The sequence below is a fragment of the Myxocyprinus asiaticus genome, chromosome 26 (assembly GCF_019703515.2).
Source record: "Myxocyprinus asiaticus isolate MX2 ecotype Aquarium Trade chromosome 26, UBuf_Myxa_2, whole genome shotgun sequence".
Classification (NCBI taxonomy): Eukaryota; Metazoa; Chordata; class Actinopteri; order Cypriniformes; family Catostomidae; genus Myxocyprinus; species Myxocyprinus asiaticus.
In genome coordinates, this window is record NC_059369.1 from 42,656,722 (window position 1) to 42,683,560 (window position 26,839).

The window sequence follows — 26,839 nt, forward strand, 5'->3', positions numbered from 1 at the left end:
GGACTTCAAAAAACATTCCACAGAAATGGAGGCTGGAGGTAAAGATACAACCACATGACAAAGACAGAGAACAATAGAGTGGAAATCATGGTAATACCATGTAGACATTCCAAAACATGGTAATATTACGATAGATATCTAAAACATGGTACTATCATGATTGTACTTGTCCAAAAGCATGGTGCAACCATGGTACGTGTCCAGGAAATCATTGTAGACCCATGATAGATGTCCAGAAACATGGTACAACCATGGTGCATGTCCAAAAGAAATGCCAAAAGAAATGATACAAGCATAGTACAAGTCCAGGAAATTATGGTAATACAATGTAAGATGTCTGAAGACATGGTAATACCATGGTACATGCCCAAGGAATCATGGTAATACCATGATAGATGTCCAAAAACATGGCACTACCATGTTGCATGTCCAGAAGAATGGTACAACCATTGTACATGTCTAACAAATGTTGGTAATACCATGAAAGAGGTCCAAAAGCATGGTCATACTATAATAGATATCTTAAACATGACACAACCATGGGACATGTCTGACAAAAACATGGTAATACTATGATAAATGTCTAAAGACATGGTAATACCATGATGTCCAAAAACATGGTAATACCATGATAGACATCTATAAACATGGTCATACTGTAATAGATATCTTAAACATTGCACCACCATGGTACATGTCCAAAACAATCATGGTAATACCATGATAAATGTCTAAAGACATGGTAATACCATAGTACACATCCAAAAACATGATACAACCATGGTACATGTAAAGAACTCATGCTAATACCATGATGGATGTCCAAAAACATGGTAATACCATGATAGACATCTGAAAAATTGGTACTACCATGGTACATGTCCTAAAAAAAACAAGTGTAATATGCATAGCACAGTCGTCTCACTCTGGATTGTCAAGTCTGGAGTCCTTTATGTATGATCCATTTATGTGTATACCATGATATTATTAAACTACACGAGAATGTTTCCTGCATGTTGTCCACTGCAAATTCTGTTTGCCTTTGGCATGACTATTGGCATCTATTGTCACTGTGTACTATTTATAGTAAAACACATGACTTTTTCACATGATTTTTGCTTATTCTTTGTTGGAATTTTTGTTTTTTATGTATTTTAAGGAATGCTCTGGGTTTAAAACAAGTTAAGGTCTATGGATAGTATCTGTGACATGCTGTAAATTACCACAGAAAATAATTGGACTCGTCCTTCAGTTTGTAAAAACAAACAAAAATTGTGTTTACAGTAAAGTACGTAAAATGGCAGTCTAAGGGGCATGACATTCCAGAGGGTTTAGAAGCATAAGTGTGATTCTTATATTTTTGTTAAAGCACTTGTATTAATTCTTTCTCACATAAATGTGTGCTGTTTGAGCTGTAGATATATCTAAATCGTTCTTTTAGCACTAATCCGTGTGCGTATTGTGCCAAAGTTACCTTTGCATAGTCATGACAGGAGTTGAAAGATTGGATATGACATTGCACAGACAAGGTTACGAAGTGATTTTGTCACAGTCGCATTTTAACACAATGTTTAAGTTTTGTGGTTATGCTTTCAAAACGGTGTGTATTTTAACATTTATTCCTGTGCGTTGCCTTGTAGAGGTTGACCGATAGTGGATTTTGCAGATACCAATATTGACTGATGGAAAAGGCTGATAAGCGATTAATCGGGCGATAGTTTTTAAAAATGATTTATTGAATGTTGAATTTTTTTTAGTCTACTTTGACAGGCAAGACTTTGAGGCTGCAAGAATCCAAAATGAGTAAAATCCTAGATGCTTATTTGTTGTGCAACCAAAACTCTCATTTGGATTTGGTGCATAACGTACTTTTAATTATAAACAAGCCCGAAATACACCAGGAACTCTTATTTTGAAACAACTCTGCTTTCAGCTCACACAAACACACAATAGAAACAAAACATGCACTCTTACAATCATCTACAATGTATTAGAATAGAATCGCTGTAAGTGAACATTATTATATGGGCTTATAAATACTGTATGAGCAGTAGGGGTCGACCGATAGTGGATTTTGCCGATACCGATAACTAAGGTTGTGGGAAAGGCCGATAACCGATTAATCAGACGATAGTTTTCAAAAACATTATGTAGTTTCCTTACAATGATAGGCACAAAGACTCCTAAATGAATAAAAGCCCAGATGCAGTTTATTGTTCAACCAAAATCCCAATAATAACCAGAAAAAAAAAAGAAGATTTGGTGCATGACACAGGACTTTTAAGTATAAACAAGCCCAAAACACGCCAGGGACTCTTATTTTGAAATGACGAAATTATAAAAAATAAAATAAAATTACTATTGGCAACTATTGGCATAGATTTTTGCCAATAACGTTAGATCCAAAAAGCAACTATCGGCACAGATTAATCGGTAAAACCGATATATCGGTCTTCCTCTATTGCTTTGCCCCATAGACTTCCACTATAAGTGCATTATTGTAGACATAATTAATGCTAGCTTTTTTTACAGGACAGATAGATTTTTTGTAATTTTTTATATCTGTTCATATGCATATATGTTTGTGCTTCTGTGTTTGCTCTCAGTATAAAAGACTGGCTAATCTGCACATCTTTGAGGACTGGTGTGGCACATCTATAGCTCAGCTAAGGAAGAATCTACATTATCCACTGTATCCTCATGTAGGTGCATAAATATTCACATAAATATAGTCAAATGAACAGTTACTGGGATTTCATTTATCGAAGTATGTTGTTTTAACTCAAATATAAGTGCTGCTTTTGGCACCAGAGCAGTTTCTTAAAGGAGAGGTTAAGGCGTCACTCCCTCTTGAAATATGCTCTTTGGTCCACTTGCCGTTGCTTACTTGGACTTTGTATTTGGTATCTCAAATAACCTTATCGGGTTGTCTTTATATATGTGGTTATTTGTTCTTGTGAAGTTGCACAGCCATTGAGAGCACTATATTGTGTTTGTGACAAATTATAAACCCTGTGTTTTTATATACATTGCAAAAGTGCGTAATGTGTCATATTGTTTGACGGTTTTCCACTCTTTCTTATATTCTTGAAACACTGTATGTGTGAACGCCCCTTAATGCAACACTACTTAGCAGACAGTAGCTCAGAGATTAAAAAAAAAATCATAAGCAAATAATTTGACATCCTTACAATAGGACACATCAACATCCTGTTTCAATGGAACAACTGTGTTACATCCTATACCAGCCAGACAACCATTTCATGGGGTCTTAAATTCATCACACATGTAGGCATGTTTCTTTTTTTTTGTAATATTAGTTTTGTATTCTTTGCAAATTATATTATAACACTATGTCTCTCTCTTTAGTCTCGTACCACTGTGAACAAACTTGCTGTATCGCCCAGCTGGACCAATTATGGACTCAGGATATTTGGCTACATACATCCGTATACTGATGGTTCGTCTGACACACAAACATGTATAGATTGTGTAAAATCACTATTGTCCTACATTTAATCTTTCTCTTTGCTCTGCAGGTGACTTTCTGTTTGCAGTGTCGTCTGATGATAACAGTGAGTTCTGGCTCAGTGACGATGAGAGTCCAGGCAATCTGAAACTTCGTACTTATGTTGGAAAGGTCTGTGAGACAAGTGCTGACTGATATTTAAAGGAATATTCCGGGTTCAATGCAAGTTAAGCTCAATCGACAGCATTTGTGGCATAATATTGATTACCACAAAAATTTATTTTGACTTGTCCCTCCTTGTATTGAACCCAAAATATTCCTTGAAAACAGTAAAAGGGATATTTAAAGGGGTAGTTCACCCAGTAATGAAAGTTCTGTGTTTTTTACTCACCCTCGTGTTGTTCCAAACTTGTATTCGGTTATTTTTACATGGAACAAAAAATGTGAAGTTTTGGACAATCTTCATGCAGCTCTTTTCCATACAAAAATAGTTCATACTGACCAAAAGGACCAAACAAAAAAAGCATCTTTTTAGCAAAAAAGTCGTTATGTGCTGAAAATCTTTCTCTCTGATAGCATTCACATTTAAAAGATGCCAAAATGACATTGGTCCTAACGTGTCATAAGTGAACGCAACTTTTAAATTTGAGAAAGAGATCTGAGAGCAGCAGCGAAGGGGAAGATTTTCAGTTAATAACAACCTTATTTTGGGTTTTTTACTCGCATAAGTGTTTTTATTATTTTACCTTTATTTAACCAGGCGAGTCACTTAAAAACAAAATTCGTTTTTACAATAGCAGCCTGGAATAAAACATTTGTATGGTTTCAGAAGACTTAAAATATAGTGCATAAGTCATATGGACTACTCTATGGTGTGTTTTGGTCCTATCTGGAGCTTGAAACTTGACAGACCTGGTCACCATAAACTGTCTTTGAAAAAAAAAAAAGATCTGCATAAAGATTCCTAAAAACATTTCTCCTTTTGCAAATGAGTTTGGAATGACTAGTGTGAGTAAATTAAATTTTTGGATGTGATTAGCCATTTCTGTAATTAGTTTTACTCTGGCACATCGAAATGAATTATTTTAGATTTTTTGTGATTTCTCAATTTTTAGACAGGGAGAGAATGGAGCGCCCCTGGCGAGTATGGGAAATACGCCAGTCAGATATCAAATCTCATTCCATAAGTGTGAGGGTTGTTTTATCTGTGTCTTAACACCTCAGGGAATTGTTAATACACATTTTCATGTTATGACCAAATACTTAAATGATGAAAAACTATTTTTAGATTTTGTGTGTAGGTTTGCAAGCTGATGCTTGAATGTCTGGCCATGGCACAAAGTGTGAAGTAATTTAAAGAGATTGGGAATAGTGTGCAAATGTATTTATTTATTTATGTTCCCAGAATCAGAAAATCAGACTAAAGCTTGTGGGAACATCTATTATATGGCATATTTTTGAGTGAGACAGTAATGTAGGGCCGGACTATATTTGATTGGCTGTCAATATGTCAACACAATATTATTTATTAATTTTATTTAGTTTTTATATTATATTATATTATATTATACATTATTCTATTATTATACTGGGTTTCCATGGTCATAGACAACCTGGAAATATCAGGTAATTTTAAAATATAGATTTCCAAGACAAGAAAAGTAAAGAACTAGATGTTTACATTTATTCATTTGGCAGACGCTTTTATCCAAAGCGACTTACAAAAGAGGAAAACATAAGCAAATCATCTTAGGAGACAGTGGTATGAAAAGTGCTGTATTACAAAGTATCACTAGCATCATAATAGTATTCAAAACAGATTAAAAGTGCAACAAGAATTTTTTTTTGTATTTAGTTATTTTATTTTTATTATTATTAATGACTGGTTAAGTGCTCATGGAAAAGATGTGTTTTTAGTCATTTTTTGAAGACCGAGAGTGAGTCAGCTTCACGGATGGAGTTGGGAAGGTCGTTCCACCATCGTGGTATGATGAAGCTGAAAGTCCGGGAAAGTGTTTTGGTGCCTCTTTGTGTTGGTACAACAAGGCGACATTCCTTAGCCGACCGCAGGCTTCTAGTGGGAACATAGCTCTGCATAAATGATTTTAGGTATGCTGGAGCAGACCCAGTGACTGTTCTGTATGCCAGCATCAGAGCCTTGTTTTTGATACGTGCATCAACTGACAACCAGTGGAGAGAGACAAGGAGTGGTGTAACATGCGCTCTCTTTGGTTCATTAAAGACCAGACGTGCTGCTGCATTCCGGATCATTTGCAGGGGTTTAATTGCACATGCAGGGAGGTCTGCAATGAGAGCGTTACAGTAGTCCAGTCTAGTTATGACAAGTGACTGGACAAGCAGTTGTGTGGCATGTTCAGAGAGGAAGGGTCTTATCTTCCTGATATTGTAGAGTGTAAATCTACATGATCTTGTGGTCTTTGAGATGTGGTCTGTGAAATTTAGTCTGTTGTCGATGGTTACCCCTAGATTTCTGACCGATTTGGAAGGCGTTACTGTAGTTGCACCCAGCTGCACGGTGATGTTGTGTTCAACAGCAGGGTTGGCTGGAAAGACAAGGAGTTGAGTCTTGGCAGGGTTGAGTTGCAGGTGGTGCTCCTTCATCCAGGTTGAGATGTCTGCCAGGCAGGCTGAAATTCGATCAGTCACTGTGGTGTCGTTGGGCTGGAAAGACAAGTAGAGTTGCGTGTCATCAGCGTAGCAGTGGTAAGAGAAACCATGTACCTGAATGATGGGTCCCAGTGATGTTGTGTATATAGAGAAGAGAAGTGGCCCAAGCACTGATCCCTGAGGTACCCCAGTAAGTAGCTGAAGTGGCTTGGATACCTCACCTCTCCAGGCTACCTTGAAGGACCTACCTGAGAGATAGGAATTAAACCAGTGAAGCACAGTTCCTGTGATGCCCAGCGAGGAGAGGGTAGAGAGTAAGATCTGATGGTTGACTGTGTCAAAGGCTGCAGAAAAGTCCAGCAGAATCAGGACGGATGATCTCGATTCAGCTTTCGCCCGTCTCAGTGACTCAGTGACAGACAGCAGGGCAGTCTCGGTGGAGTGTCCACTTTTGAAGCCTGACTAATTGTCATCCAGCAGCTTGTTCTAGATCTGCTGGATGTTTAAAGCTTTGTCTGAAAGTTTAAAAGTTTAAACTGGTTTTAAAAGTTTTAAGTTTGATGGTTATACAGATATGACAGTAATGCAAACAGCCAGCTAAATAGACAGACTGTCACAGTCAGATTAACCGCCAGAGGAAAAATAAATAAATATATATACACACACACACACACACACACACACAGTTGAAGTCATTAAAACACATTTTTTTAGCCACTCCACAGATTTAATATTAGCAAACTATAGTTTTGGCAAGTCATTTAGGACATCTACTTTGTGCATGACACGAGTAATTTTTCCAACAATTGTTTACAGACAGATTGTTTCACTTTTAATTGATAATATCACAATTCAGGTGGGTTAGAAGTTTACGTACACTAAGTTAACTGTGCCTTGTAAAATTCAAGAAAATGAAGTCAAGCCTGTGTTGGCTTCTCATAGGCTAACTGGCGTCAATTGGAGGTGTACATGTGGATGTATTTTAAGACCTACCTTCAAACTCAGTGCCTCTTTGCTTGACATCATGGGAAAATCAAAAGAAATCAGCCAAGACCTCAGAAAAAAAAGTGTGGGCCTCAACAAGTCTGGTTCATCCTTGGGACCAATTTCCAAATGCCTGAAGGTACCACGTTCATCTGTACAAACAATAGTACGCAAGTATAAACACCATGGGACCACACAGCCATCATACCGCTCAGGAAGGAGACACATTCTGTCTCCTAGAGATGAACGTAGTTTGGTGTGAAAAGTGAAAATCAATCCCAGAACAACAGCAAAGGACCTTGTGAAGATGCTGGAGGAAACAGGTAGACAAATATCTATATCCACAGTAAAACAAGTCCTGTATCGACATAACTTGAAGGACTGCTCAGCAAGGAAGAAGCCAGTGCTCCCAAAACTGCCATAAAAAGCCAGACTACAGTTTGCACATGTGCAAAGTGCACATGGGGACAAAGATCTTTACTTTTTGGAGAAATGTCCTCTGGTCTGATGAAACAAAAATTGAACTGTTTGGCCATAATGACCATCATTATGTTTGGAGGAAAAAGGGTGAGGCTTGCAAGCCGAAGAACACCATCCCAACCGTAAAGCATGGGGGTGGCAGCATCATGTTGTGGGGGTGCTTTGCTGCAGGAGGGACTGGTGCACTTCACAAAATAGATGGCATCATGAGGAAGGAAAATTATGTGGATATATTGAAGCAACATCTCAAGACATCAGTCAGGAAGTTAAAGCTCAGTCACAAATGGGTCTTCCAAATGGACAATGACCCCAGGCATACCTCCAAAGTTGTTGTCAAAATGGCTTAAGGACAACAAAGTCAAGGTATTGGAGTGGCCATCACAAAGCCCTGATCTCAGTCCGATAGAAAATTTGTGGGCAGAACTGAAAAAGCATGTGCGAGCAAGGAGGTCTTCAAACCTGACTCAGTTACACCAGTTCTGTCTGGATGAATGGGACAAAATTCCAGCAACTTATTGTGAAGCTTGTGGAAGTCTACCCAAAACATCTGACCCAAGTTAAACAATTTATAGGCAATGCTACCAAATACTAACAAAGTGTATGTAAACTTCTGACCCACTGGGAATGTGATGAAAGAAATAAAAGTTGAAATAAATCATTCACTCTATTATTCTGATGATTCACATTCTTAAAATAAAGTAGTGATCCTAACTGACCTAAGACAGGGAATATTTTCTACGATTAAATGTCAGAAATTGTGAAACTGAGTTTTAATGTATTTGGCTAAGATGTATGTAAACTTCTTACTTCAACTGTATATAGGGTTATATTAGAGAGCGCGAGCGAGAAAGCACACAATTAACTTAAAGCAGATTAAAGGCCTCTTGTGGGTTTGTTTACATTTGATGTTTTTTTTTAATTATTTTTTTATTTTTTTATTTTTTTTACAGTTTTAGCTTAAATTAACAAGCATTTTGTTGGTCCATTTGACCATTCCGTCAATGTAAGTCTATGGGTTTTTTCTGATTTTTGTTTTTTTTTATCATATTTTTTTAATCCGCTGAGAGAAGACTGGAAGTCCGAGCAGTTGGAGAAGACATGGCACATTATTTCAGAACAGTCTGAAGCAGCGGTGGACTAGGAAGAGAAATCGGCCCGGGATTTTACATAGAAACTGGCCCAAAAGAGTGTGTGTGTGTGGGGGGGGGGGGGGGGGTGTCGCTGCATATCCCTTTCAGCATATCGTGGCACCGTTTTGTGGCCCGTTCTGCATAACACGGCGGCTCATTTCAGCTTATCGCGGCCCATTTGGCCCGGTTCTTCCGATGGCCAGTCCGCCCCGATCGGCCACAAAGTGCGTCGGCCCACCGGGAAAATGCCCGGTATGCCAGATTACCAATCCAGCCCTGGTCTGAAGGTCTGTGCTGAGTTTGGTGGATGTAGCTTTAAAGCTTTAGGAGTTCACCTTAGAAATTTTGGTCTAACTTTAGGTCTTTAAAAAAAAATGATCTAAACAGAGATTGTAGAATATTGGTGTGTTCACGTTACGACATGACATAACAGTATTTTGGCTTTGTCAAGACACCTTAATGAGTTAAATCTTTAAAAGTCATGGAAATTTCCATTGTAAATATAAATGTTCTAGTTGCTCTCCTTGATTGCTATCTCTATAAAAGATGTTTTAAAAATCCTTAACTCCAGTCATTCTGGAATTATCATGGAAATATCTTGGAAATTAATTGGTCAAAAAGTGTGGGAACCCTGATTGTTATATTATATATTATATACAGTATAAGTTTTGTATTTTGTATTATATTCACATTGCTTTTTGTGACTTACAGTATGCAGATGAGCAAGAAATATTTCTTTGAGCTCATCCATAAACAAAACGATCAAGGAACGGACCACGTCGAGGTTGCGGTAAGATTGTTTACTCATGGTGTATCTGTGTGTGTGTACTTGTTTTTGTGATTATTGTGACTGTTGTACAGCATCTAACTCTACATATCTGCTTACAGTGGCAACTCAAAAAGCCTGGGAATGTATTTTCAATCATCGATTCCAAGTACATCTCCCTCTACACGTGTGTGTGTGTGTGTGTGTGTGTGTGTGTTGTCATCTTATTGCAACAGTTGAAGTATTCATCTCTGTGTAAATGTGTGCTTGTATAGTTTTGGGCAGACACTGTGTGTGTGTGTGTGTGTGTGTGTGTGTGTGTGTGTGTGTGTGTGTGTGTGTATTCAGACGAGTCATCGCTGAAGGCAGGAGATGTCAGTCATGTAGCTCCGCCCCAGAGCTCCTCACAGACTCCACTGCATGGAGCAGACATGCTGAGGGCCGATCCACGCGACTCATTTCATCAGGGTGAGAAACACATACACAAATATAGCAAACATAAAGTTAACCTGACAGATTTATGACAGTCCTGTTGCAATAAATGTGATTCACATCTATGTACAGATTTAGAAACATAATAAAAATGTCTTTATTGCTTTTTTGTTTTCTTTCTTGTGTAATATAAATAGATTCAGTGCCAGCCTGTGGCCAAGTGAGATGTTGCAGTGAACGAGTGCTCTGTGTCAATAGATACTTGTATCTGTTTAAGGAATTAGAAAGCTGACTAGTAACATGGCAATAAGCTTTTTTATATACTTCAGGTTAAATATGTGTATATATAAAGCACTTTCAAACTAAAAACAGCTGAACATATTACGCAAAATATTCCGAAAATGTGGCATGACAAATATTTTCTACATTTTTACATTTCAAAACATTTACAGCTGAGTTGGATACACATAAAATTGTGCAAAGAAATGCAACATGGTATAAGACCAAATATACTGTGCATAGTTGACAAATAAGGTAAAAGGTGTAGTAACGTTTATTACAATCAAAATAAAAATATTTTAAGGAATTATGCGTTTCAATTTCTTAATTTCTTCTAATTTAATTGTTAATCTTAAACTAAATATTAACTAAATATTTCAAGTTTTCTTAATATCATTTAGTTAAAAATTACACAATTTAATTGAATGGAATTTTGTTTGGAAGAAAGATTCTGCCACTTTTAAATAAATTAATAAAAGGATAAAAATAAAAACCTGCAAAATATGTGCCAAAATTAAAAATGAAATCAAATTATTTGATTTTTAATTTTCACTATAAAAAATCAAATAACTCTCTCTCACTACTGGATCACGGCATGACATTGTCGGTGCGGAACGCTTATGATTAAGCCGTATGCCAGATCCAAGCAGATCAAACGTTTCATTTTCATTTTGCTGTGTTAGGAAAGACAGCGCTTATTACTTATTAAGCTTGCTCTTATGCCAGTAAAACAAATACCTTGGGATGTGACTTAATTTTCAATAATACGACGATCGGAGTCAGCTTATTCCGTGTTTACCACATGTTGTTTGTGGAAAACACAGACGGAATATAGTCATAAAAATGCCATTAGCTAAAAGACGCAGAATGTCATGGAGTATGAATGCACAATTAATGAAATTAAAATTGCGATATGTCCTAGTGTGATCATTTAACTGCAAATGTCTGTGGTTTAATTGAGTAAATAAATAATCTGCAAGTGATGCACTCTTCAAAATAAATGTGTGAAGTTGGCCGCTTAAACACTGAAAACACCTCAACGTGATCACGTGCGCTCTTGTGTGTGTGAGATGACAGAGAGCAGAGTACTATGAAGTGTGCAGCACATACAGACTATATATTTATTAAATCACAGCTTTACAGGGATTAATAATCACACCATGTAGTGAACTGCTTATCTGGAGGTGAGAAACTACCATCAAAAACAAACAGAAATGCAAAATAAAAGCTTGATTTAAATGGGTGCGTGTGTTTTTGCTGACATATTACCCTTGTCGGGCACATAAAATGTCCTGAATAATTGTGCCTTGAAAAGAGTGGGAATGCATAAGGAAGAGCCATAGTAAAACATGGTGGTGACACAATCGATTCCGATTGTATATAACATACAGTATTTGCCTATTAAATCCAATAGTATATTTTTAGATGTTGTAACCGGTAAGTCTTTTTCATCATTTTTAATCACCTTCTTGCTTTCCACAGTTCACTGAAATAGTCCTACGCTGTGGCAATTTGAAAAAAAAAAAAGTTTGCATGAAACGAAGGTTGCAAAACCTGCATGAATAATAAGTAAATTAAAAATAGTAGAACGTAAAAGTAGTTTTAGATCAAATGTCATCGATTGAAATGGCTTGTCAACAGCCCATTTGTCTGTTTGTGTGCTCACAGTTGTATTTCTATGTGTAGTTCCATTACTGGACAGGACGCGTTTGCGTGGTGTTTTACCAGACTGTATCTATAACCCCAGCTACATCATAAAGGGCTATCCTCTTCTGCGCTACCAGGGCCTGCAGTTTGTAAGTGCTTACACAAACACACAAACTGCTCAGAAATGTGAAGTTGGTTCCGAGAAAAAGTCGGCATCATTTGCTGGCAGTTGCAACCTAATTTGATCGGTTGTTATGTAGTGCATTCACACATTTGAATTGCATTGAAGTGCATTCACACATTACAACTTTAAAAAATGTCTAAATACTTTTCAGGCCATTGTATTGCCGAGTTATTAAACTAATTGGAAAGTGTCGAGGTGATGTTTGCAAAGTGTTCATTTAGGTTAGTTGTGGCTGTATCTTGATGAATCTTATGTTTTGCAGGTGCACCTCTCTTACGTGTATCCTAATGACTTCACACGGCTCACACACATGGAGAGTGATAACAAATGTTTCTACAGAGAGAATGCTTACTACCTCGACAGGTAAACACACACAAATACAATCACTGCACTAGACACCCACCAATCTACATCTCTGTAGCCAAGCTTGGCTTTTTTTGTTTTTTGTTTTTTGTTTTTTGGTTGTACAAAATGCCACTTTAGTTGAAATTGTGTATTAAATTCAAATTCAAATCTTTTTTTTTTTAAGATACGGCTTCTCAAACTACCTCCAACTGGATCTGCCGGAGAATCAAGAGGTATTCTTCAAATTCAAAGGTACAACAAACGTTCAGTAATTTCAAAGTTTCTTTAGATTTAAAGGCCTCGAATGGCGTTTAGAAGTACTTAATTTTATCCATCAGGATTTGATTGTATTGTGAAACTTTATAGTCTTGTTTGTTTCTTTCTTTTCTAGCTTCTTGGTCCGTGTACTTTTGCATCCATACCTTTTTACTTTTTAAACCCAAAAATGAAAAACGAGAAATGCAGATTTCTTCTTCATTGGTTTTAACACTGATGAATAGAATAAGCAGATACAAACTCACTTTCTGTTGACTTTCATTTTCTATTTAAAAATTAATAAAGAGAAAGGGGAAAATGGCTTAGTTTACTTTTTTTTTTTCATTGTTTAAAAAATGTATTTACGGCTTGAAAATTTGATATGCACATGAAATGCCACTTTTATCTGATTGGTCAACCCGCCCCGTCTTCTGTACTGCCTTAATCCTATCAGCCAGAATTAGAGTTGGGATTGCACTGCAAATTTGTCTCAATTTTCTTTAAATATTGTCCCGATCTGAACCACCACTAACAGTAACCTATGCATGCCATATGTATTCGGATCTTGCTGCTTGGCACATCATTGTGTTGTTGCCTCTTAATGGATGATGCATGAGAGATCAAAGCCACTTCACTTGGCCTTGTGCTGACTGGGAGTTGGTCTATTATATGTAATTTTTATTTTTAATTACATTGTATGATTTTGTAGTACTTGTGTATTCTTGTCCCATTGATGAATGTAATAATAATAAAAAATTAAAAAAAAGAGTTCTGTTGCTTTGTATAAAAGTGAATGCAAAATTAATGTTTTTAGGCATCATGAACATGGATTGGAGTGGACATAAAATTCTAATAGCTAAGATTCGGACACAACGCGTCCCGACTGGTCCATCGGGACGTAGGACACGGCGTGTAAAATCAGGACTGTCCCTGTTATTGGGACGTCTATTCACCCTATCTGCATAAGTGCAATGTTAATTTCTGCAAGCCGTAGATTGCTGATAGTGTGTGCTGCCAACGTAGTTGCCTCAGCCTGGATGAACATTTAGTCAATATATTATTAAATGTCAAAACTAAATTAAATTGTGTTAACTCATATTAACTCGTGGGGCTTTTGTACAAAGTGACGCAACTTTTTTTTAAATTACATTTATCAATGGGATGCGGCACTACAGTCACTACACAATCATACAATGTTATTAAAAATACAAATAATATATAACAGACCAACTCCCACTCAGCATATGGCCAAGTGATGTGGCTTGCGATCTCTCACGCATCGTCCATTAGGGGCACCTCTCAACAACACCATGATGTGACAAGCAGCAATGTTCTAATACATATGGCGTGCATAGATTACAGTTAGTGGTGGTTCGGGACAAAATTTACTGAAAACTGAGACAAATTTGCAGAGCGATCCCAACTCTAATTCTAGCTGAAGGCAGTAGGATACAGAAGACGGGGCGGGTTGACCAGGCAGATGAAAGGGGCATTTCAGTGCCGCTCACAACAAAAATTGAGCTTTTCCCCCCCAGTCTCGTTTATTCCTTTTTAAATAGAAAATGAAATGGTCAGCAAGAAATGAGTTTGTATCTGCTTATTTTATTTATCAGTGTTAAAACCAATAAAGAAAAAAAACCACTTGTTTTTCATTTTTGGGTTAAAAAAGAAAAAAGAATGGATGCAAAAGTACTCTCTCTTCTTTATTTCTTTAATTCTCTTTTTCTTTTTTTCTTTTCTAGCTTTTTTTCATTCTTTCCTTCCTTACTTGCTAACTTAATTCTATCTATCTGGATTTTATTATATTGTAAAACTTTAGTGAAGTTATGTCTTCATTACATAAGTAGAAATGAACAATCATTTCAAAAGCAGAGAGTTTTACATATTGATGAAATGCTATGAGACAGTGCATTTAGTCCTAAGGAAAAAAATATTGAGTCGTGCACAATACAACCAGGAATGTTTATTAAAGGAACAGCAAATTCTGTCATAAAATTCATTATCATAAAAATAGTCCATGTGACTTTTGCATCGTATTCTGAATCTTCTGAAGGCATAAAATAGGTTTTGGTAAGAAACAAGCCAAAATGGAAGCCATTTTTCAGAGAAAATCTTGTTGATCTTTGAGAGAAGCTCATACAGTACACAGTGGATCACGTTTTTATTTTTTTTATTTTTTTAGCATTAATCAACACAAGTATTTTCGTTTTCATTCCAAACACCTGTCGTATGCCTTTATAAGATTTGGAATATGACGCACGAGTCACATGGACTGCTTTTATAATACTACATTATGACAGAATTTTCATTTTTGGTCGAACTATTGCTTTGTCAGTACATGAGATCAAATTTAACTTCATTTTGTCTTTAGCACTCAACTTACTGTAAAATATGCAATCAGTGTGATGAACTTAAAGGACTCTGAAAGAAGACTGGGCCTCGTAAAGTATTTATTCATTCCACATTTACATGCCTACACCTAAAAGTGTAATTCCATGCTTCAAACCTTGTTGCAGTCATAGACGGAGGTATTCCAGTGGAGAACGGGCAAGAAGCACATGATGATAAGTCTTTGAAAGCAGCCGTGTTGGATGGAGTTACATTAACCAACTCCGCCATGTTTGATGAGGTCCAACGTGAACGTGGTGTCTTTGTGAATCGTTTGTTTAATAGGATCATCTTTCTGGAAGAACCTGTGGATTAGTTACCCAAGAATGCATTGGATGAGGTAGAAGTGAAGAAGACCATGAAGAACAAGAAAGATGAATTGGAACAATTGGATGTGGGCCGAGTCCAAGCAGACTCAATACAAAGGCCCAAAAAGCGGTTGGGTAATAGGACAGTGTTTCTGGGAGAACAAGAAGACCAGGTGCCCAAGAATGCATTGGACAAGTTAGAAGTGAAGAAGACCATGTTGAAGAATGGCCAGGATGAAGTGGCACCCTTAGAAGGGGATGGAGTCCAAGCAGACCCAATACAATGGCCAAAAATCCAGTTGGGTAATAAGACCATGTTTTTGGGAGAAGATGTAGACCATGCACCCAAGAATGCATTGGACCAGATAGAAGAAAAGAAGACCATGTTGAAGAACGACCAGGATAAGGCAGCACCCTTGGAAGGTGACCGAATCCAAGCAGACACAATGAAGTGGCCTGCAGACCAAGTTTTGAAGATCAAGGAAGCAGCTAAATCGTACCCAGAAGAAGCAGCCGTTCAAGGTGATGGTCTTGTCATGCGAGGTAGATCAAAACCAAAGCACTCTTGGTCTGAAAATGACAACAATAATACTTTCAAACTCAGCAAGTATAAAAATGTAGTGCATCATCTTGGGATCACCCAGAAACAAAACCACAACCTGACCAATGAGCGTAAGGGATGTGCCACAGCTGGTCCAGCTATGGAAAAATATAACCAATGGGGACGTGTTCAAGATGTTAGACAGGAAAAAGAGAAGCACATAAAGGATGAAGCGACACATTGGAGAGACTGAGGTTGGACAAGATGATGGAGACAGTTGGGTGGGTAATGGTTACTCCAATGAAGTGGACTACGGCTCCATCAACAAAGCTGTGTTTGACGTGGAAGTCAATTGGGCTCAGACGTTTCATGTCAGTCCCTTCAATCTCCATGCCATGCGCTCTGATTGGATTGATCTTAAGTGTAATGTGTCTGGGAACCTGCTGCTCAGCGAGTCGGATGCTTTATCTGTTGTGGACGCGTTCATGAAGAAACTTGACAAGAAATATCCAAGGTAGGTCAGCCATTACGATTATTTACGCAATAGCAATCTCAATGAACACGCTTCAAAGTTAAAGGCTCTGAATATTTGGAATGTAATACTGCCGTACTGTATACTGATTACAGCATAGTATATACTTTATAAGGGGCCGTTAAGACCAAGTAGCTCTTGTCAGGATACACACAGCTACTTTTAAATGGCTGTTGTCACTCCTGGCTCAAAGATGTGACATAAAAGGGAGACAACACGGCAGAATTAACTTGAGAAGAATTTATTACAACAAGGATAAATGAAACCACATAATCAGAAATATCCGTAACCAATAATGTTAGTCAGTAATGACTCCAAAACAAATACATAAATGAAAAACAAATGTTCTCAGAAACTGGAGCATCGGTCTGGCAAACTGCCTAAGCAACAGCTTAGCGGCGGCGTCACTTCACAACTGCACGTTGCTTAAATAAGGTGCCAAGAAAAGATTTCACGCCCCAATCACCAATCAGACCTACAAAAGAACAAACAACCAAAACCACAACAACTGGGTCATAACACTGTCAATAGAGAAGCATGCTTTTTGCCATCATATGGTGTAGTTCCAGCATTAACCAGCAGGAGATAACAGGGACCTCCTAACCAGTCAATTCCTGATCCCTTGATTCACACCAAGTGCATTCTTGCGGTAAAAAAAAAAAATCGAAACGTAAACAGGACGCAGGTGTCTTGAGACGTAAACATGTCTAAAAAGCACACCACTCCTGCGTGAGAAACTGGAAAAACAGCCAGCCATGGCACAACGGTGAAAACGTCCATCTTGCACGTTTATATTAAACGGCTATTGAAAAACCATGCAGACGGACATAAATGCATTTGATCTGAACTACTAATTTAATTTTTTTAAAGAATGTGAAAAATGGGGGCCTGGGTAGCTCAGTGGTAAAAGACACTGGTTACCACCCCTGGAGTTCGAATCCCAGGGCGTGCTGAGTGACTCTAGCCAGGTCTCCTAAGCAACCAAATTGGCCCGGTTGCTAGGAAGGGTAGAGTCACATGGGGTAACCTCCTCGTTGTCACTATAATGTGGTTCGTTCTCGGTGGGGTGCGTGGTTGCCACGTTGCCACAACAAGCCACGTGATAAGATGCGCAAGTTGACTGTCTCAGACGCGGAGGCAACTGGGATTCGTCCTCCGCCACCCGGACCGAGGCGAATCACTACGCGACCACGAGGACTTAAAAAAAAAAAAAAAAAACACATTGGGAATTGGGCATTCCAAATTGGGAGAAAAAGGGGAGAAAATCCAAAAATAATAATAATGTGAAAAATAATGTGGTATGTTGTGATAAACATTTCAAACAGAAGTGTGCTACATTGTTCTACCTCGTTCATGTTTAATTTTACGTTCAGTTATTATTTCAGAAATATAGCTAGTATTGTGCTATTTTATTCCAAATTTTGTGTAAAAATGTCTTAACTCTTGCCAGTGGAATATCTGTGGTTGATATTTCTTTACACAGAATAGAAGGTCAAGGACACATTGCATTGTGGGTACTGCAGTAGTATACAGTATAGAGTGCAAAAGTGAGCTCAATTATATGGACACCATAAAGCCGTTTATTGCAAGAAAGCTGCTTAAGGCTGAAACGACCTATGCATTAACGTGGACTGTGCTTTAACTTTACTCCTGTATACATGTGGCTCGATCAGTAAGCAACTATCTGTATATCTATATATTCTATTTTTTATAGCAAATGTGCTTTTCCGTTTCCCCACTGTACTCCCAGTAATTGAGTTTTTTGCACTGTGTTGACTTGTTGATGTGATTTAGAGATCCGTCCTTTGACGACAGTTATCCGGTCTGGTCCATGCACATGCACAGGGCTGTCAGCTGGGCTGAGAAACTAAATTCGAATTTTAAAATCTACAGATTTTTAAATTGACATTTTTTCCTTAGTCCACAAGAGGGTGCAACAAATACATATAAGACAAACACCATTATGTTTCATTCTATTGCAAAGAACAATACTGGCTGTAACAGAATGGCTATGTTGCTATATTAGTATGTAATACAGTGATATGTTAACATTGTGTTGACCTGGTGCCACAGTACTACCCCAGACTCAAGCTTCTTAATAACAGTGAAACCACAGTTTTTTTTTCATTCATTATAGTTGTCTGTATGGTAGTAATATTCCCAGATCATAGTGGTATTTGGCCAGCTGTTCAAACAGATGGAGTAGAACAGAATAGAACAGAACACAAGGATCTCGAGAGACACGCATCCAAATTCAACTCCTTTCCTAAACCCCATTGCTTTAATCTGAGAAATGCTGATAAGAGAGCAAGACGCAATGGCCAAAGACCTCCACCTAAGGGGCTTTTAACACTGAACGCTTTTGCGTCCATCCACACAGTTTTCCAGTTGTTTTTCTATGTAAACGTGCACTAGACTAGATGGACATATTTGATCATTTCGCCAGGTTTTGTAGTTTATTAAGAGTCTTGTGCAGGAACACTTTTTTTTAGATGCCGTGTCAAGTTTAAAAGAACTCCAACCTTTAAAAACGTGTCTCGAGACACCTGCATTCTGGTAAACTTAGCGCAATAATGCGATCAGTCTAAAGTCATTGTAAGTGCTTGGCAAACAAGCATTCGAATGTACATTTTTAACTTAAATTCAACAAATTTTAATTTTAATTTAACTCTTCAAAAACCTGTAAAAACGCTGCTTATTTTCTTTTACCAAATGGCGTAAACTGCGTTCTCTGGTAGAAACCCAGGTGTGTTAAACCACTTTCTCTTAATCCCTTAAAGGGATAGTTCACCCAAAAAGGAAAATTCTCTCATAATTTTCTCACCCTCATGCCATCCCAGATCATCATGTAATTGCATTGTATGGACCTACAGAGCTGAAATATTCTTCTAAAAATCTTCATTTGAGTTCAGCAGATAAATGAAAGTCATACACATCTGAGATGGCATGAGAGTGAGTAAATGATGAGAGAATTTTAATTTGTGGGTGAACTATCCCTTTAAACGGCGTACTTGTTTATATGACGTTTCAGAGCAGCGCTTTCTGCAAAAAGCCTGGAATAAACCATTTACTTATGTGCGTGTAAACTTGGTCAGTCAGTTTCTGGAAGTCAAAATTCATTTCATTTTTTTCATAGGCAAATTATATTTAATGCTAACTCAAAAAAAACTTTAAAGACAGACCTATCATAAGATCCGAGTTTGTTAATCGATGGTAAAATCTTCTGTTGAAGCCATCAGTTTGCATTATTTAAACTCTTTTTTTTTTTTTTAAATAAGTTAAATAGTGGTATTCCTGCTGAAGAACTACAATACCCATGATCCTAAAGAGGAAGATCCATCAATCAGATAATTGCGGTTAACGAAGCGCACCAAAAGAGCACTGCAGCGGCCGCCCACTCCCATGACGCACTGTGAACGATGCAGTGAGCTGAGCTGGTTGTTTTGGTTCATGGATTCATGGCATAATTCATACTGGAAAATAGCTTCAGTAGTATGCTATTCCGAACATACCACAACAGACCAACTGTGTGTGTCCAGGAAGTTCTCTCTAGATCGTATATTGAACATTGAGAAGAGGTCTGATTATCCTCGGGCCAGTTGATATCTACTGGAACTAGACCTGCTGGAAGCTTCAGGACAGCACCTGCGTCTGGCTCAGTACGTCTATTTGAAAAGAATCAGTGAGTTGGGCTATCGCAAACAAAACTTTCATGATGCTGAACTTCAGCTCTGCAATCCATACGGCTTCTACTGGAACTCAGCGGCGATGGTCCACTTCATCATACCAGGTAGCACGCACTTTCAAAGAGAAGGAATTGCGATTGCATTCACGCGTTACCGTGTAGACTCCATGAAATATTTTTAACAAGAAACTGTGAGCACATGTCTGTGTTTGTGCGTCTGCAGTGAAGAATCGGGCTCGTTGGGTACAGCAGTTTATTTCTGATATGGAGGAGATATACCACATCACTGGTGACCAGAACTTCAACGTCATAATCACTGACTATGAAAGCACTGATATAGATATTGAGAAAACTCTACAAAACTCTTACTTACCCAGGTATGTCCATAGGTTTACAAATATATTTAGGGGAGACTGGGGCTAGTTGTCACATGGGGAATTTGTCACAAAGCCTATATCTCAGTAACGATAAGATTGAGTCCAATTACTCGAATATGTGTTTTCTCTAGCAGAGGTTTTGTATGTTGATTTCAAACACTTATCTCAAAACTGTTGTGTGTGTGTGTGTGTGTGTGTGTGTGTGTGTGTGTGTGTGTGTGTGTGTGTGTGTGTACATGTTTATACTACATTGTGGGGACAAAATGTCCCCACTAGGATAGTAAAACCTGAGATCACCTACATTATGGGAGCCAGCCAGCGGTCCCCACGAGGGAAATGGCTTATTAAACATACTAAATGATGTTTTTTTGAAAATGCAAAAAGGTTTCTGTGAGGTTTATGGATAGGGTTAGGGGATAGAAATGATCGTTAGATCTGTATAAAATCCAATAAATGCATGGAAGTCTATGGAGAGTCCCCACAATGATATAAAAACATGGTGTGTGTGTGTGTGTGTGTGTGAATTCTACCTTCTAAAGTAAATCTTAAACATCAGCATGTTTTTGTCAAAGCTCTTGGGTAAACGAGCGAACATAATCAAACCACACTGGCATACAACCCCAATTCTGAAAAAGTTGGGACAGTATGAAAAAAGCTAATAAAAACAAATAGGAGTGATATCACCATGTGCTATAATGAAAGCACTACAACAACACATTATTTGATGTTTTGCCTTGTGAATTAAATTTTTGTTGTTTTTTTTAAACATACACTCATTTCAGATTAGATGATTGCAACAGGCTCCAAAACAAATGAGTGTTTACAACTGTGTAACATCACCATTTCTTCTAATAACACTTATTAAACATTTGGGCAATAAAGACACAAGTTTAAGTTTAGCAAGCAGAATTTTCCCCCGTTAATCCATTATGCGGATCTTCAACTGTGCAATTGTATGGGGCCTTCATTGCCATATTGTGCGCTTCATAATGCTCCACACACTCTCAACTGGAGACCGGTCAGGACTACAGGTAGGCTAATCTAGCACCCACACTCTCTGCTGAGGCTACCGTGCACTTGCAATCCAGCCAATATGTGATTTGAAGTTGTCCTGCTGGAAAATGCAGGGATGTCCCTGGAAAGACGGCGTCTGGATGGTAGTATGCTCCATAATGTGTACATATCTTTCTGCATTAATGGTGCCCTCGCAGATGTGCAGGTTACCCATGTTAATGGCACTGACACACCCTCATACCATGACAGACACTGGCGTTTTGACCTGATGCTTTTCTACTTTACTTCTAAGATGAGACCGAGCCCAGAGAAGTTCGGTGGCGCTTCTGGACAGTGTTGATGTATGGCTTCTCCTTTGCATAGTAAAGCCTTAACTTGCATCTGTGGATGCTGCGGTGAACAGTGTTGACTAACTAAGGTTTATTCAGAATTGGGGTTGTACATTCAGGCAAGAGTCAACTATATTATGAAGTCAGATTTTTACTGAAAGTTTTATATGTGCTCTTAGGACAAAGGTATTTTTCTAAGCCAGGTCAGGGCAGGTTGTCACATTTGTTTTAAATGTCATAAATTTACAAAGTTTATCCATTACAATACGAGTTGGCCAAAATCAGGTGTAGGTGTAGATTTAAAGAGAGTTGTAGATCAGGTTTCTGTTGGCTCTCTGTCAGTTGTGTTTTGTGGATGTGTCCTTGTTCAGGTATCAGTACCTCCGGTTTAGTGGAAACTTTGAGAGATCTGCTGGGCTGCAGGCTGGAATAGACCTAATTACTGTGAGTTTAGAAACGCACTCGTCCACTCAACCAAGATTTTCATTAAAGTGTGAACTTATCGATATTACATTCTCCCATCGCAGCTTAATATGCCTAGACAACTATAAGTAAGCCATTTGTAGGTTGTTTTGTTCCCAAAAAGTGTAACACTGTGGTGCTATCAAAGCATTGCGGTGTCGGGCTAAATGGGATGTTCAAGCAAACACAGTAATGGCAGATGCAGGGAGTGTTTAGGAAACCTGTTAGAAAACAGGGGGGTCAAGGGAATTGATTCTTCAGTGGCTTATAACAGTCTCTCTGTCTTTTGGGCAGGATGATCACAGTATTGTGTTTCTCTGTGATCTGCACATTTATTTTCCAACTGGCTTCATCGATATTGTAAGGAAACACTGTGTGGAGGGACGCATGGCTTTCGCGCCAATAGTCATGAGACTCAACTGTGGCGCTACACCGCTGGAACCTGATGGTACACCGACAGAGTCTAACAAAAACAAGATGCTCACTTCCTCTAACACAGCTTTGTATATATGAACAGAACACTAGTGGTTGATATGGGTTTTCAATAGCATTTATGGTTGAACCAACCCTTTACAATTTAATGAAATCAAATGAGGTGCAAAATGTACACATTGACAAACATGTCAGATTTTGTAACTGATGCACTTCTGCTGATAAGGTATGGTTATCAGGAAATAATCTAGGCATTAATAATAATAGGCAGATTAATTTATGTTGTGTTTTTTGTAATTATAGACATAGTAATTATTAGTACATGCATATAATACTTGTATATGTAAATGTGACCTGCTCCAACATTTTGAGTCGCATTTACCCAGAATCACATTTTGATATTTTTGCACTATAGTGAGAAGGAAGGTCTCGGGTTAACCGTTATCAAGATGTAATCATTTAATGATGTCTGTCAGAAAACTGTGTTTTTGAGAAAACGGACTCCAAACAATTCTCAGACATTATTTGATAGAATTGGAAGACTCATTCAAGAAAAATAACAGATTAAGGGAAAAAAATATAATGTAAGAACACTGCTTTTGCATGTTCAGTGTGCACATGTGCATATTAATTCATTCAGTGTCTATATAACATCACAAAGCATACTTAAAATATATCTATGTTTAATAAATTATATATATATATATACAAAATATATTGCACATGCACAAAGTGCTAAAATACTCTGAAATGAATTGCTACCACTTTGTATCTGTTTTTGCGTCGCTGACAGTGATGGTCACACTTATACAGTGTATGTGTGTGTGTGTATATATATATATATATATATATATATATATATATATATATATATATATATATATATACATATATATATATATCTATATATCTCAATCACTTCTGTTATATGAACATAGATTATCTGTGTGTTTATTGTGAAGGTTATTGGGAGGTGAATGGCTTTGGACTTCTGGGCATCTATAAATCAGACCTGGACTCTATTGGGGGCATGAACACCAAAGAATTCACTGACCGCTGGGGTGGAGAGGACTGGGAGCTACTGCACAGGTCTGATACAGTAATACACAAGCCAATGTTAAAGGGGTAATTCACCCAAAAATGAAAATTCTGTCAGCGTTTATTCACCCTCATGACGTTTAAAACCCATGACTTAATTACTTATGCAGAACACAAAAGGAGACTGTTTCAAGGTTTTCACTGAAACATACCATAAATGTCAAGTTGGTTCCCACCAAAACCTCTCGTATGCATTTAGAAGACTCTGAATATGATGCATGAGTCGCATGAACTACTTTTATGATTCTTTTGGGTCCTTTTTAATCTTTGCAGTGAATTGCTATCCACTACCGTTGTATTGAAAAGACATCTCAAAATATACTTTTTTGTTCCACATAAGAAAGTCATACAGGTTTGGCACAACATAAGGGTGAGTAAATGATGATAGAATTTGTGTTTTCTGCAGGGGGCAGTAAGCGAAGCTCCAGCAAAATGAGGACGCATTCTTGCGTTCAAATGCAGCTGGCTGGAGCACAATTCCAAATGCAGGGATCTCAAGATGTGCTTTTCTAAGTTTTAAAATACGTTTATTTTGACACAATCTACAAACGGTATTTATGATGCGATGCAACCAATGTGAGACGCTCGAACATCTGTCTGTCTTGTCCGCAAATGTACGTTGACACATCCTTAGAAAAGCCCTAATAATAAATCTGTCTCAGACAGATTAACGAATTCAAAACCAAAATGGATTGCTGTGAACTGTAGGCCATAATATGGAAATAAACAATGAAGCAATATCTAAAGCCACATTTTGTATTGTCTTGTCAGTGCTTGACTCTTCTGCCACCAATAATGTAAAGCATTTTTATGCTATTTATTATATTTATAATTACTTAATGACTGATTTAATTTAGTGTGATTAATTATATAAAAAATAACGCGTTAAAAAAATTTACAGAATTAATCATGCCCCCTGACGTAGATTCCGTTATAAAAGTACGGCCTTTCTACCATACGAGCAATTCAAGCTTGATGTAGATGTGTTTTTAGGAGCCGCGTCAGTAGGTGGCAGCGCACCTCAACAAACCACACCAGCAGTGCAGCCACAGAATGAGAACTGCTCACTTAGGAGGAAGCACAACAGAATACATACATCTTGAGATGCAAGTTTAAAAGATTCCACAATTTTGTTTTCTTTTTCTTTTCTTTTTTTATCCCCTTTTCTCCCAATTTGGAATGCCCAATTCCCACTACTTAATAGGTCCTCATGGTGGCGCGGTTACTCACCTCAATCCAGGGTGGCGGACGACAAGTCTCAGTTGCCTCCGCTTCTGAGACTGGCAATCCATGCATCTTACCACGTGGCTCGTTGTGCATGACACCGCGGAGACTCACAGCATGTGGAGGCTCATGCTACTCTCCGTGATCCACACACAACTAGGTAGAGTCACATGGGGTAACCTCCTCGTGGTCGCTATAATGTGGTTCTCGCTCTCGGTGGGGTGCGTGGTGAGTTGTGCGTGGATGCCGCGGAGAATAGCGTGAAGCCTCCACACGCGCTATGTCTCCGCGGTAACGCTCAACAAGCCACGTGATAAAATGCGCAGATTGACTGTCTCAGACGCGGAGGCAACTGAGATTCATCCTCCGCCATCCGGATTGAGGCGAGTCACTACGCCACCACGAGGACCTAGAGCACATTGGGAATTGGGCATTCCAAATTAGGGAGGAAAAAAAATAGCCCAGATGGAACGCAAGAATGCGTCTTGTGAGAACAGAACACATTGACGAACTCCATGCAAAACAGATTGCTATCAACTGTAGGCTTGTTCAATGATGTGAGAATAAACAATGTATTGAGTTCTTAAGCCACTTTTTGTATTGTCTTATTTAATGCTTTATTAATCTGCCACAATAATGCAATTTATTTTTAATCTGAATTTCAGTCCGTATTATATATTTATTATAGGCCCTACATATTATATTTATAAATATTTTAATTATTATGCATCTTTCATATGAATTATCTTTATTTGGGGCCTTTCTCAGCAAATAATGATGTTTGCGATTTAATTCGATTAATCGACATATGTCATTAATTCGATTAAAATTTGTAATCAATTGACAGCCCTAATTTAAATAACTTATTTAGTCATTATATATTGGATTATTGTTATTTGAGGAGCAAATGTTGATATATGTGTTTAATTGCGATTAATCACCGTATCATGTAATTGATTTGATAATAAATTAATCGATTGACAGCCCTAGTTTTTTTTTTCTTCTAAGGAACACGAACAAGTCGGCAGATTTAGCACAAGGTTAGAACTTGCGGAAACGTGAATAAAATGTAAGAGATTTTCAGTGTATAACAACTCAACATCAAACTTCCTGTCATATACATGTCATATTGGACTTTTAACCATCCAGTCAATTGCCGATAAATAAAATCAAGTCTGGCCCTACATTTTTGTCTTGTTGCATATCGAGTTTCATTCAGAAATGGGTCACATTACAGATGTAAAATGGGTTTGCGAAAGGCATTTCGTGTTGACTTTAAGCAGCATGAGGTCGAGTAGTTAATGACATAATTTCATTATTTTATTGCGTGAATTATCCCTTTAAATGTGTTTCTTGCTGCTGTTTATCTTTAGGAGTAAAGTACATAAAATATCGTGAAGTCGTGCATAAAAAAAGTTTAGTGCACTCTTATTTTTTCTCAAGGATCCTACAGGGAGGTTTGGAGGTGGAACGAATCTATCTGAGAAACTTCTTCCATCACTTTCACTCAAAGAGAGGAATGTGGAACCGGCAGATGCTGCGCAACACATAACCGCGCCAACGGTCTCGCCACTGCTGACAACCATGGCACTTTAAACGGCAACCGGCAGGTGACTCGACATTCGGTGAGCCTCCTCGAGGCATTCCTGAGTTGTAATAGGTCAACAGCATCCATCCATCACAGCTCTTTGAGGGTGATTTTAAGGTGATGAGTGTGGAATAATGCACAGCGACTCAGGAAAGAGACTTTTGTGATGCTTAAGTTGCTTAAAAGTAACTGTAAATAACACTAAACACTGTTATATCCTGACCTCTCCGGCTGCTATTGGATAATTCCCAGGGATGGTGTT

The 26,839-nt window shown here is 38.0% G+C and overlaps 1 pseudogene; it reads left to right on the forward strand.

Moving 5' to 3' along the window:
• Positions 1-528: 528 nt before the first annotated feature.
• Positions 529-26,541, forward strand: LOC127417122 (beta-1,4-N-acetylgalactosaminyltransferase 3-like; annotated as a pseudogene).
• Positions 26,542-26,839: the final 298 nt, after the last annotated feature.